This window comes from Sphaeramia orbicularis, chromosome 12 (genome assembly GCF_902148855.1).
Source record: "Sphaeramia orbicularis chromosome 12, fSphaOr1.1, whole genome shotgun sequence".
Taxonomy (NCBI): domain Eukaryota; kingdom Metazoa; phylum Chordata; class Actinopteri; order Kurtiformes; family Apogonidae; genus Sphaeramia; species Sphaeramia orbicularis.
In genome coordinates, this window is record NC_043968.1 from 13924247 (window position 1) to 13938752 (window position 14506).

At 38.2% G+C, this 14506-nt stretch overlaps 1 protein-coding gene across 9 annotated transcripts in view; it reads left to right on the top strand.

Annotated features, from left to right (window-relative positions):
- The window catches only part of LOC115429348 (disabled homolog 2-interacting protein), a 423964-nt gene that overhangs the window by 306671 nt on the left and 102787 nt on the right, over positions 1-14506 (top strand). Inside the window, exon 1 of one of the 9 annotated variants that reach the window (XM_030148698.1) lies at positions 9370-9894. The exons of the other annotated variants lie outside the window; for them this stretch is intronic. The gene's annotated coding sequence lies outside the window, so the exon portion shown is untranslated. Of the gene's footprint in view, positions 1-9369; positions 9895-14506 lie in introns of those variants that run through there. 9 annotated transcript variants of the gene reach the window in all.

Genomic DNA, 14506 nt, shown 5'->3' on the forward strand with positions numbered 1-14506 from the left:
TGTTTGGAAAGACACATACAACCCTAATATCTGAGTCTTAATGATTAAGTCAGACACAAATCAATGAATATAAAAAAACAGAGTAACTCTCACAGACCCACAGCTATTTTTTGTCGCCACTTCCAAATGACTTTTTTTGCCCTTCCCAAGTGATTTTCAACCATCTGTCATTAAATTATCCTCTGCATCTTTCAGTGTAAATCAGGTATTTCCCTGTATTTAATTACTGATCATGTAGATGTTCATGAAGTCAATCCAAATGTTATTAGGTCAAATCAGAAAAAGTGACTTTTTCAGCAAACATGTCATTAACTGAGCATAAAAAACAAGCATCTCCATCTGCTGTCATTTATCAGACTCCATGGGTTTTACTGGTGAGTCAATGTTACAGAAGATACGGTGTTTCCATGTTCTAAACGTCCAAATGGGTCATATCTGACGACCATGAAAAGACGACAAACTGTATTTTACCTCAATTACTTACATGTATTGATAGGATTAATGGATCAGTGGATATTAAATTGTTTAGATCAGCAGATGCTTTTAGTGCTGGCAGTTGTTTGGGTCTTTAAGAGTTAAAACCCTTTAACAACTGCAGTCTCTCCAGCGCTGCATTTTGCACTTTACAGCAAAAAATTACTGTAATTCCTGAACCATTTGCACTATGCACAAAACTCAAATGGCATCGGAAAGCTGTCATAGCTGTCATCCTGAGCTTTCCCTCACTATATCCTCCTGAGACCCAGGAAAGTCCATGTTTTGTTTTTTTTTACATTAAATTATTGTCTTGATTGGAAAAAGCATAATGCAACAGATTTTCAGGTACTATTTTTATTTTCATTTTATTGTTTTATGGAATGCTCTTTGCAGTGGACAGGATTTTTTTCGAAGTAAAGCTGTGAGACTCTTCTCCCCTACAAAGGACAAAAATGCATGGCTGGGTCTCAGGAGGATATAACACTTTACAGCAGCAACGTGGGACTCTATTACAAGTCGAAAGGCACACTATCAACTGCTGTCTTATGCACTTATCGTAACAAAAAACCTTGTTTTGTTGTTCTGGGAAAAATCAGAAGTTCCTTCAGTTAAATTATGAATGGAAGAAATGGTTAAACTCTGTCACCTGGAGAGAATCCGGTTCTCATTGTTAAATAAACTACACCAGTTTAATCAGCTCTGGCATCCCCTTCAACAATATACTGATAACTCAACCTGAGTATAATTAGAATTTATGCAGCCTCCCTTGGTGTGATACATCATAAGTCCTGGGAGGGGGGGTGGATGAGGGTTGTTAAAATGTGTGTTTGTTATGTTTGCGTTCCTCTGTTGTACTTTTGGTTTGTTTACTTTGTGTTTATTTTTCAAAACGTGGACAAATTGTAATAATGGATGTTTTTGTGACAAACTCTTGAATAAAAGGATTGACAACACGTTGAAAGGAACTGTTTTAGAGACTTCCACACAGGCTAAAAAACGCCAGGAAATTTTATATATATATACATATATATATATATATATATATATATATATATATATATATATATATACAGGGTGGGGAAGCAAAATTTACAATATTTTGAGGCAGGCATTGAAAGACAGTGTATGACCAATTAGTTTATTGAAAGTCATGAGAATTTATTTGCCACAAGAAAATTGACATAATAGAAAATGTTTTTATTCTATGTGTCCTCCTTCTTTCTCAATAACTGCCTTCACACGCTTCCTGAAACTTGCGCAAGTGTTCCTCAAATATTCGGGTGACAACTTCTCCCATTCTTCTTTAATAGTATCTTCCAGACTTTCTCGTAATAGTTTTGCTCATAGTCATTCTCTTCTTTCCATTATAAACAGTCTTTATGGACACTTCAACTATTTTTGAAATCTCCTTTGGTGTGACGAGTGCATTCAGCAAATCACACACTCTTTGACGTTTCCTTTCCTGATTACTCATATGGGCAAAAGTTTCTGAAAAGGTATAGATAATAGTGTTAGGTATGATTATGACATCAATATATGTTTGGTTTCAAAACAACTGACGTAGTGCCTGCTGAGAAAATACAAATAAATGTTCATTGTAAATTTTGCTTCCCCACCCTGTGTGTGTGTGTGTGTGTGTGTGTGTGTGTGTGTGTGTGTATATATATATATATATATATATATATATATATATATATATATGAAGCCATAATATGGATACTGAAAGTTCAAGACCAAAAAGCATGTTTGAGCAGATGTAAAATAGTTGAAAGTTTATTATGGACATTTACAGTTGTTTCTCATAATAAATATGCCAAAAACTTCAAGTCCATTTTTTCTTTTACTGAAACACTGGAAAAAATCAAAATCTTACCAAGTGTATTTTTCTCATTTCTAGTCAAAATATCTCATCACACTTCAAATAAGACATAATCACCTAACGAGTAACTTTTCAGTGAGATATAAGAACTTCTTTTTAGACAATAGATCTTGAAAATCTTATTTCAAAACATCTTACCAAGATAATTTTCATTTGTTCCGTCAGCAGATTTTTTTTTTTTTTTTTGCTTAATTCAATTCAATTTGGGTTAATTCATGCAAAGAAATCTGCCAAGGGAACAAGTGAAAATGATCTTGGTAAGATTTATTGTCTAAAAATCAGTTCTTATATCTCACTGAAAAGTTACTCTTTAGGTGATTATGTCTTATTTTAAGTGTGATGAGATATTTGGACTAGAAATGAGAAAAATACGCTTGGTAAGATTTAGATTTTTTTCGGTGAACACACAGTTTTAAGCATTTATTATTTATAATACAGATAATTAATGGCCAGATATTGAAAGTTAAGTCCCTCCTGAAAACAAAGATGCAAAGAATTGGCCAAAAAGACAATTTCACACACTTTTATTGCATAGAAAACATGAAGACACCTAGGCGGCCTGTTATAATGGCAGTCCTAAAAGGGTTAAAATCGATTATTTGGTGTATGTTTTGGTCCGTTCTCAATCAGCATGGACGAGGCCCACAACAGGAGCATCAGCAGCATCCATGCTTTTAATTCTCACCAGAGTCATGCCCCTGGCGGCTGAAGGTGGTAAATGAATGTTGGCATCGGCGCCCGGAGCTGGAATCGGCGAGCGACAGGTGCAGCTAATTGGACTGATAAAAGGAATAGTGATAAGTGAATGGCTCATGTGTGGGAAGTGAGAGGAGTGGTCGCTTTAGGCCGTCCTAATTGGATTAAGGGAAACAGGAACAGGTCGCTTCTTAGATCTGAATGCGATAATAATGGGAAAATGGCAAACTGTATCAATGAACATCAGCCAAGAGGAAATTATGAGTGTGAAAACGTTAATGATAAAAATCCTTATTAAGCTCAGTGAGAAAGTGTTTTAGAAAAGCAGAAAGGCACAACAGTATTATAGAGGCTCGCATCAGATTTACCAACAGGCAACTATTAGCAGCAAAAAAAAAAAAAAACTTAAAATAAATAAATAAATAAATCATGGAATTACACAGCTACCCCATTAACATCTGCTTCCTTCTCTGAGGTTTAAAAAAAACCAGACATTTGAAATCATTCAGAAGCTTTTGTGAAATACTTTTAAACACAATTATCACCTCTCACCACAAGTCTGGGGGATGTGGTAATGCATACTGTGTGCAGTCACAGTTCCTTATTCATTCTAGTTATGTGGAAAGACAAATATCTTGACAGAGGAAATACAAAGCATGTACAGCTGTGTTTTGCACGACAGCTTTACAACAAATTAACATATAAAGTTGTTGGATTTTTTTTTTTTTTTTTCTTTATAAATCTTACTAGGAGAATGCCTTAATCACTGAGTAGGAGTGGAAACATAGATATTATTGTTCTGAGAAAGAAAATGTAAAATAAATTACTCTTATCTGAATTTAAATTATCCTTTCAGCATATTGCACATCTGTTTGAGAGGAAACTACATTTCTGCATCTTCTCTTGACACTGTTTTACGGTTTTAGACAATCCTGTCAGTGACCAATCACAGGAATTATCATTCAGGGGGCAGATATAAAGGTGTGATTGACAGCTGTATTGGCCAATCACTGTCAGGACCCAGGTAGACGCTTGGGCAGTTTCCTTAACTGTGATATTTTGACATATCTTGACAAAGAAAATACAAAGCATGCACAGCTGTGTTTTATATGACAGGTTTACAACAAATTAACATATAAAGTTGTTGGATTTTTTTTTTTATATATATATATCTTGTGTTACTAGGAGAATGCCTTAATCACTGAGTAAGAGTGGAAACATAGATATTATTGTTCTGAAAAACAAAATGTAAAATAAATGACTGTTATTTGAATTTAAAATATCCTTCCAGCATATTGCACTTCCATCTGAAAGGAAACTACATTTCGGCATCTTCCCTTGACACTATTTTCCAGTTTTAGACAATCCTGTCAGTGACCAATCACAGGAATTATCACTCAGGTAGCAGATATAAAGGTGTGATTGACAACTGTATTGGCCAATCGCTGTCAAGACCCAGATAGACACTTGGGCAGTTTCCTTAACTGTGATATTTTGACATATCTTGACAAAGGAAATACAAAGCATGTACAGCTGTGTTTTGCATGACAGGTTTACAACAAATTAACATATAAAGTTGTTGGATTTTTTTTTTTTTTAGGGACCGAGCCGAAAGGTAAGGCCCTCTCACACAGTGAGAGGCCTTGCCTGCAAGCAAGGCCCTATTGTTTTTCGTTCGTTTTTATATTATTATTATTCACACACCACTTTGACCTGGATTTTGACCCCCTGAACATGCACGAAAACTCACCAAATTTGGCACACATGTCAGGCCTGGCGAAAAATTTGATAAAATGAAAAAATTAACCCCATAGGTGCCAAAATGGGCTCTCTAGCGCCACCTATGTGAAAAAAACGGCAACTGCCCTAGTGGCCAGTAGGAATGTCATAGAGAAATGAAACCAATGCCAAAATGTTGGTTGGACAATGCTCTACAAATCATCCACTGACACTGATGACCTATCTCCAACAGGAAGTTCGCAATATGCCTTTCAAAATAAAATTTTTAAAACTAACTCCGATGACATCGTTTGTCGTATTGACTTCTAAATAGCGCCAAAAGATACAGTGAAATGTCCTTAATAAAACAATTTCACACCTTTTCCATAACTGTCTTAGTTTTTTTTTTACAAGCCTGCAAAGTTGCGATGTTTGGAACTCATTTTTCACTTTGGAGTTTTTCCCCACATGTGACATATCTACGCGTTCACGGGACTCAGCACAACTCTCACATCCAAAAATTTTTGAGATAGGATGTACGGTTATTGATTTATAACAATTTGTTTCTTTTCATACTTTTTCCACTTTAGACTGCCATTTGACCCCCTTAACATGCTCCAAAACTCACCAAATTTGCCATGTATGTCATGACTGGTGAACACTTTCATACAATATCAAAATTAACCCCTTGCATGCTAAAATGGACTCTGTAGCGCCACCTATGTACTAAAAAACACACAAAATCGGCCCTAGCGGCCAGTAGGAATGTCACAGAAACATGAAACAAATGCCAAAATGTTGGTCTGATTGAGCCCGACAAATCATACACTGACACTCATGAGCTAACTCCAACAGGAAGTTGGCAATCTGCCTTTGAAAGTTACTCTACGTTTCTGCAATTAGTACTCAGTCATTCCAGACTTTTGAATAAAAAGTTATACCTCACTCAATTCCCACAAGTCTGCAGAATCCAAAAGTGAAAGAATTTTTCAGATACGACCTACGGTTATGGAATTATGGCGATTTTTTGAAGACTATGTTTACTTTCACTTTTAACAATGACAAAGTCCCTATAAAACTCTTCTTGGTGGGCAGCTGTCTATGGCTGTCCTTAGTGTAGTGGTTCATGTAGCTGCCTATGGAGCAAGAGGACCTTGGTTCAAGTCCCAGACAATCCAAACTTTTTTTTTTTTTTTTTTTCTCCATCTTAAAACAGGTTTTACTGCATTGTATTTTGGATACTGGAAATTTTGCACACATTCAAAAGTACACGGAGTACATTTTTTCAAAATAAAACCCCAAATACCAATAATACAAAATTTCTATTACATAACTTCTTTTCATTTTTATGATCAAACGCTCAACTCTTTGTACAATGTTTCTTCATTCAAAAGTACTCTTTCTCACAGACACACATGCTCACACAATAGGGTTTTTCCAAAATAAAAGCCTTAAATGTGAGACATCATCACTTTTATGCTCAATTATTCATACAATTTCAATTCATTTTTCAAACTGATTCTTTCTCTCACATACAAAACAAATGCACATACACACAGTAGGTTTTCCAAAATAAAAGTGTCATTTTAAAGGTGATGGTGGTTTCAGCAGAGGGTCGCTGGTGTTCTGTACAGATGTAAGGAGGACGGACACTAAAGGGTGGGAACTGGTATGGGGACGGAGAGGTGTGAGTGGAGCTGAGGTGTGGACGGTCACGGGAGGCGGATCGCGGGGGAGGCGGAACGCCCGGTGCGAGGTCCCGCCCAATGCTGCTTGCAGCTTTAATTTATATATAAATCTTGTGTTACTAGGAGAATGCCTTAATCACTGAGTAGGAGTGAAGACAGAGATATTATTGTTCTGAAAAAGAAAATGTAAAATAAATGACTCTGTTATTTGAATTCAAAATATCCTTGCAGCATATTGCGCTTCTGTCTGAGTGGAAACTACACTTCTGCATCTTCTCTTGACGCTGTTTGCTGGTTTTAGACAATCCTGTCAGTGACCAATCACAGGAATTATCATTCAGGGAGCAGATATAAAGGTGTGATTGACAGCTGTATTGGCCAATCGCTGTCAAGACCCAGGTAGACACTTGGGCAGTTTCCTTAACTGTGATATTTTGACATATCTTGACAAAGGAAATACAAAGCATGTACAGCTGCGTTTTGCATGACAGCTTTACAACAAATTAACATATAAAGTTGTTGGATTATTTTTTTTTTAATATATAAATCTTGTGTTACTAGGATAATGCTTTAATCACTGAGTAGGAGTGAAAACAGATATTATTGTTCTGAAAAAGAAAATGTAAAATAAATTACTCTTATTTGAATTTAAAATTATCCTTCCAGCATATTGCAGTTCCATCTGAGAGGAAACTACATTTCAGCATCTTCCCTTGACACTATTTTCCAGTTTTTAGACAATCCTGTCAGTGACCAATCACAGGAATTATCCCTCAGGGGGCTGATATAAAGGTGTGACTGACAGCCATATTGGCCAATCGCTGTCAAGACCCAGGTAGACACATGGACAGTTTCCTTAACCGTGATATTTTGACATATCTTGACAAAGGAAATACAAAGCTGTGTTTTGCACGACAGGGTTACAACAACTTAACATATAAAGTTTTTTTTTTGTATACACTACCAGTCAAAAGTTTGGACTGACCTGTTTTTTCTTTATTTTCACGACTATTTCCATTGTAGATTCTCACTGAAGGCATCAAAACTATGAATGAACACAAATGGAATTATGCTGTTAACAAAAGTGTGACATAACTCAAAGCATGTCTTATATTTTAGATTCTTCAAAATAGCCACATTTTGCTTTTATTACTGCTTTTGCACATTCTTGGCATTCTCTCGATGAGCTCCATGAGGTAGTCACCTGAAATGTTTTCCAAAAGCCTTGAAGGAGTTCCCAGTGATGCTGAGCACTTGTTGGCCATCTGTGGTCCATCTCATGTCATTTAAATGAGAAGGTGAGTCCAAACTTGGGACTGGTAGTGTATATAAATCTTGTGAGTGTAACTAGGAGAATGCCTCAATCACTAAGTAGGAGTGTAATAATAATAATAATAATAATAATAATAATACATTCGATTTGTATAGCACTTTTCATGGTACTCAAACACAGAAACCAAACACATAAAACAGTTAAACATTAAAAGCAATCTTAAATAAAATAGTTTTTGAAAGGGATTTGAAGGAAATGATTATACATTATTGCTATGAAAAAGAAAATGTAAATAAAACGACTGATTTGAATAAAAAACATCCGTACTAGGCCTAACCTTTCATTACATTGTAAACTAAAATTCTGCATCCTCTCTTGACGCTGTTTTCCAGTTTTACAATATTCTGTCAGTGACCAATCACTGGATTTGTCATTTGAGGAGGCTGGTATAAAGGTGTGATTGACACCTGTATTGACCAATCGCTGTCAAGACCCAGGTAGACGCACGTGCAGTTTCCTGAGCCGCGATATTTTGAATTCATTTTTCTATAGCGGCGTGAAACAGCATCAAGACTAACTTATTCAGTCTGCTTCGGGCTGACAAGTGAGAGCTTAGGTAGGAGGTTGTGTTTTTATCTCTGCACACTGACGCTTTAAAAGGTAAAAGGAGGAAACAGGTGGTCAGCGGCAACTGTGATACTTTGATTTGGTCATTTTTAAACCTAACAATGTGCCTGTGCTTAGACTGGGTGTGAACTCATTCCCTCCTCCACACACTCTATTGTTTGGTCTTTTTGTACGTAAAGGCAGTGATGTGTGCTGCTGCGTGTCATGTGTCAGGGAGGAAAAGGGGGTAAGGGTGATGTCATGTTTGATGACATCATCACAGACGTGTGTGGAGTGCAGATTAGCCGCGGTGCTTCTCGTACACCGGCTCTCCTCAGTTGCCCTGCCTTTAACGGTGTGTTCCTCCCAGCCCCCCCTTTATCCCCTTATGCCAGTGTGGAAAAGCACTAGAAATAGCCTCAGATTCACCCCTATCATCTCTGCCAGTCTACCAATCCCAGCTCAAATTGAGCGTGGCAAAACCCTCCCACCCACATTCCAGTTTCACTACTACCAACCCTTTGGCTGGCCCCATCGGCTAAGTCACTTTGCCAAAAGCTGAGTTCCAGCCTCATATGTACAGTGTTTTTTTTTTTGTTTTTTTTTGCTGTCTGAGCCCCAGCACGAGTCCCAGGCTTCATGCTTATGCTCTGGGCTGGTTGGCGGCGTATCTACCCCCCACACACACACACACCCACCCACCCACACTCGCACACACCCCTTCCTCTCAGTCCCATCGACAGCGGTGGCAGCAGCTGACAGAGGGAGCAGCACACCTCACACAAGAGTTGACAGGACAAAGAGCACACACACTGCCACTGGGCCACTGGACCCACACAAGGAGGGGCGGGGGGGGGGGGGGGGGGGGGGGCAAACTAGGCTGTCCCACACACACACACACAACCCCCAGACACACACACACACACACACACACAATACGTTGACTCCTCCCCGCTCTGGGAGACTAAAGATGGGAGGTGCAGTCAATCACTGACAGTGGAAGGGAGAGGTTTAGCTGGACTTTCTTAGAGGGGGGAGGGAGGGAGAAAGGGAGACAAAGCTTCATGATTCCTAAATTACATGAAAGTGTCAGGACACCCTTAAAATTCATTCACGCGGGGTAAAGTAAAAACAAATAGAAGAGACAGGAGAGTGTGTCCCATTTCAGAGACAACAGGAAGTAGGGCATGCTCTGTGCAGAGTAAGAAGAGAGGGTGGGAGAGAGAGAGAGAGAGGGAGAGGGAGAGAGAGAGGACTGTGGTGTTTATTCTCCACCCCTCTCCTTAAAGCAGCAGCAGGGGGAAAGAGAAAGAGAGTCAGGGAAAGAAGGAGGAAGAGAAGCACAAGTAAGGAGGAAAAGAATCGAGCAGCAGCAGTGTGCATCGGCAGCAAAGGGGGGAGGAAAAAAAAAAATGGAGCTTTGAGTGCGCCTCATCCATCCCTGCCTCTCTTTTTTTTTTTTTTTTTTTTTTTGCCTCTCTCCCCTTGTTCTGGCTCAGCATTGGTCTCTCTTTCCGCCTGCCTCTGATTGTTCTGTGGAATTCTGACAATGCCTGGTGAGTGTTATCCTGCTTTTCACATGTCACTCGTCATCCTTTGTGCGTTGTTGGTTCGCTTGGGTTCATGCAATGGATTGTGATGATATATATATATATATATTTTTTTTTTTTTGGGGGTGAATGTGTGGCTACCAATAGAAAATTTGGCATGTAGAGGATGCTTCATTGAAACTGTGTATGCTCCAGTGCCTCTGTGTGTGCTGGTTATACCTCTTCTTTTTAAGGCAGGTTGCTCTACACACACTAGACATTCACAAACTCTGTCATTATCATATGATTTTGCTTTAAGCGTCAGAGGTATTTATTCGTAGCGGTTTGCTTCCTGTGCGATTTTATGCATCTTGCAGAGGTTTGGAATTGGATTGTGAGTGCTGACCATATACAGTAGTGTCCTAAATGCAGTAACATCACACAAAGCTGGATTGTGTGACGGAGGGCAGCCAGCTAACACAAATCAGATGACTGGGCCACGCTGTGAGGTCAGCCGCTGATTTGGGTTGGCATTCTCACAGCAAGTCATATGTTCGAACCAATTAGGAGTTTGAAGAGTCGTTTGTGGCTCCAAAAAAACCCCCCCAAAAAACAGTCTGAGAGTCTGAAATTAGCTCATTGCATTGTACAGGGTGTTTTGTTTAATGAGTGGTAGCTGTCACGTCTTCCTTTTTGAAATATTATTTTATATGTATGGATATATGGTGATAAATGGATGTTTACTTGCAGTGTATAGTTTTACAGTTGAAGTGACATGGATGTAGAGCATACTTTACATGCTGCTTTATTTAACCCTTTCATGCACAGTGGTCACTACAGTGGACAGTTATTCTCCAGCTGTTCTCTTGTATATTCAAGGATTTTGTCGTTTTAATTCCATATCAGCCGACACAGTGGACGCTCATGCACCATCCTATACACTGTAGTTCATACCATTAACTTTGCTCTTCTTCATAAACCTGATCTGCACTAACATGTTTGAGTAGAAATCAGTTTATTATTATTATTATTATTATTATTATTATTATTATTAGACTGTAATTAACAGTTTGGGGTTTTTATACAAAAAGGGTTTTTTTTTGCATATTTTCTGTTCAAATGTGAGAAAACATCAGATTAGCTGCATTAAAAATGTTTTTATTTCATAGTTTTCACACAGTATATCAGTAAATATGTTTCTTTATTTCCAAAATTAAACACATGGTGTCCAGCTGAGTGGACATTTTTGCAACTCCATGAAAAATAGGTTCACAAAAAAGGTTTAATGGCATGGTTTTTTTAATGCCTAGACAAATAAAAATACTCAGGAAAAAAAAATCTTGATTAAGGCTCTCATAATTCATGCACGAAAGGGTTAAATGCATGAAGAAGTCATATCAAAAAATAGCGAGTTGCATGAGTTTGGTAGGAGTTTAGGTATAAACGGCATTTCCCCCAGACTTTTGTTTCCCTTCACAGGAAAAAGCCACCTTTGACTCACTAAACACATAAATGACAGCGTGATGTTTTTGTCTGTTCGTTTAACGTACTGATATATTTCAGTGTGGGAGCTCAGCTGGTGGTCCTCTTTGACTGCTGTTTAACCCCGCAAAACAAAAACCCAGCTCAGCTTCTGCATATTATGCCACAAGGATTTATGTCGGTCTGTGTTTGTACGCAGAAACTGTGAAAGCCTTTCTCCCCACCCTAAGGCGTAGGTTACTGTGTCTGCCTACATGCATAAGCGAATGCTTTTGGTCATATTTACAGTGTGTGTGTGTGTGTGTGTGTGTGTGTGTGTGTGTGTGTGTGTGTGTGTGTGTGTGTGTGTGTGAGTATCTACTGTTGTGTTTGGCCTTTTGTATGTTCTTGTTGGAGGTCAGAGCATGCTAACCAGAAAGCTGAAGTAAGAAATCAGGCACTTTTTTATAAGTTTACATAGACAATTTAAAGAAAAAGAGAACTAATGTGAGATGGAGAGAAAAAAATGGTAAAAAAAAAACAACATATCAGCATTTGAGAATCTGCAGTTGTTTATGCTCTAGTTTGTGTGCACTATTCTGTTCTGGATGACTAAACCTGTTATGCAGTGTTCATTCACCTTCCACATTGTTTGTCTTAATTCCTGCTCCTGGACTTATGTAATGAAACAATCCGCTCCTTTTATACGCCTGCTTGAAAAGAAGGAACAATCTGCTCCGTGCGGTTGCTGCTTTCAATCTGATTTCCTCATTTTGAACGTCCCGTTTCTGTATAATTACTCTGTCATAGATTATCACTGGGATGTTTATTGATTTGCTGAGAGCCGATGAAGTGGAGCAGAGCATTTGATCAGACACGTGTCACAGGGAGGGAGGAGTGGGTCAGCGCCGCGCCCAAAGGCAACTCAAGAAGAGGTCCTGTTTACCGTGGGGGGGGGGACGGCTGCATCAACACTTAATCGACTGATTTTAACCCATATAGACTCAAATCATCTACTGATCTAAACTGTTTAATACTTGTTGATGAACTAATTCTATCAACACATGTAGACAATTGGTGTAAAATACAGTTTGTCATCTTGTCATGGTCATCAGATATGACTCATTTGGATGTTCAGAGGCTTTGTAGTTACCATGGAAACACAGTCATCTTCTACAACATTGATTGGCCAGTAAAACCCATGTATTTTTATAAATGACGGTTGTTGGAGACGCTTTTTTTTTTTTTTTTTTAGTTTTCTCTGTTTTTGATATAATAACCCTCAGAATGATGATTCATTCATTCATATATTCATTCATTTGTTTTAAAGCTGCAACTGATTAATCGACTCAAAGTGATCCAAAAAAATCATTCAACCACAATTCTCCTGATTTAAAGCTTTGTTTCCTTCATTTCTCTGCTGTTAAACATTGGTTCCACTGTTGTGTTTCACACGGACAAAGAAGCTTCAATTCAGGAAAACTGCAATAGAATATTTACCTTCAATCAATCTGAGTCGATTAATCGAATCGTGAGTTTTTGCATTCGCTTCAACCACCTGATCGATTAATCGGTTGCAGCTCTAATTTGTTTCGCGCAGAAGAAAATAACAAACATTATTATGTGTACAAGGAACTAATATCAGAGCAAATACATTAATAAATAAATGTCATCAAGGCAATATAGCAATTTTCATGTACACTAGTAATAACAAAATAAATTCAATATGTACGGCTCAAAAAGGAGTGGGAAGAAGAAAACTTATTAAATCCCACCCCTGTCTCACATTTATACAACATACATTACTTTTGCTTCTTTAATGATAAAGTTATATCTGTTTAGAGTCCTAATATTGTCAATAACAGATAGTAAACAGATTAGGAAAACTGAAGTACATTACACATAGTAGCTAAGTAACTGATAGTCTGCATAACTTATAATATATGTTTCAACAATAATTACATATCAACAATGGTACTGGAAGTGACACATACCAACATGGTAAACAACAACAAGCACACACAGGGGTTGGACAAAATAATGGAAACACCTTCACCTCAAGATGATAATCCCCCAATCCATACAGCTAGAATTGTTAAAGAATGGCATGAGGAACATTCTAATGAAGTTGAGCATCTCGTATGGCCGGCACAGTCCCCAGACCTCAACATTATTGAGCATTTATGGTCAGTTTTAGAGATTCAAGTAAGACGTCGATTTCCACCGCCATCGTCTCTAAAAGAGTTGGAGGGTATTCTAACTGAAGAATGGCTTAAAATTCCTTTGGAAACAATTCACAAGTTGTATGAATCAATACCTCGGAGAATTGAGGCTGTAATTGCCGCAAAAGGCGGACCTACACCATATTAAATTATATTTTGTTGATTTTTTAAGGTGTTTCCATTATTTTGTCCAACCCCTGTACCTAACAATGACTGAATGAATGACATGATTAAAGTACATGATCAGTAAAGTAAATATAGGAAAATACCGGATTTTCACTGAAAAAGTGCATAATACAGAGGATAGTATTAGAATAAATGGTGATAAATCACTTAAGAAAAGTTAAATTGTAACATTCATTTGGGAGCTGCCACAAAAGTACCACTGGGTCTTTATGGGTTAATCATGACTTAATAAGCGTGAAAAACCAAGCAGGTACACGTTGACAGAAAATGAATGAAAAAGGTTGAAACTGAAGTAGCCATAAAGTGAAATAAAGAGTTCAATGAGTCGTACGCTTTGAAATTCGCCCAGATATCGGCTTCAATCTAACTCGCCTTTGTGAATGGGAGATGGTTGAAGTCAGCGGGGCTGGCATTCACCAACATTATCCTGGATCTCCTCATCCTCTTGCCTGGGAGAGGATGAAAGAGGAGCATATGCTTATGATGAGGCAGCGTTGTGCGTTGTCAATAATTGAATCACTCATTCGCTCTCTTCTGCCCTCAAGCTCGTAGCGCCGAGTCAATAGGAACAACGGCAGAGAAGGGCTCTTAGGCTGCGGTCCTACAGGCCTTGGTTTTTTTGCTCGCTAACTCCTCACTTATGCTCTCAGTCTCTGTCATTGTATGTTTTTAGCGCTCGAAAGAAATGTACAGAGGACGTGACGTCACTGGCCTGTGTGTGTTTTTATAAGCTGCTTTACAGAAATGAAATGGAGGGCATGTTATAGACA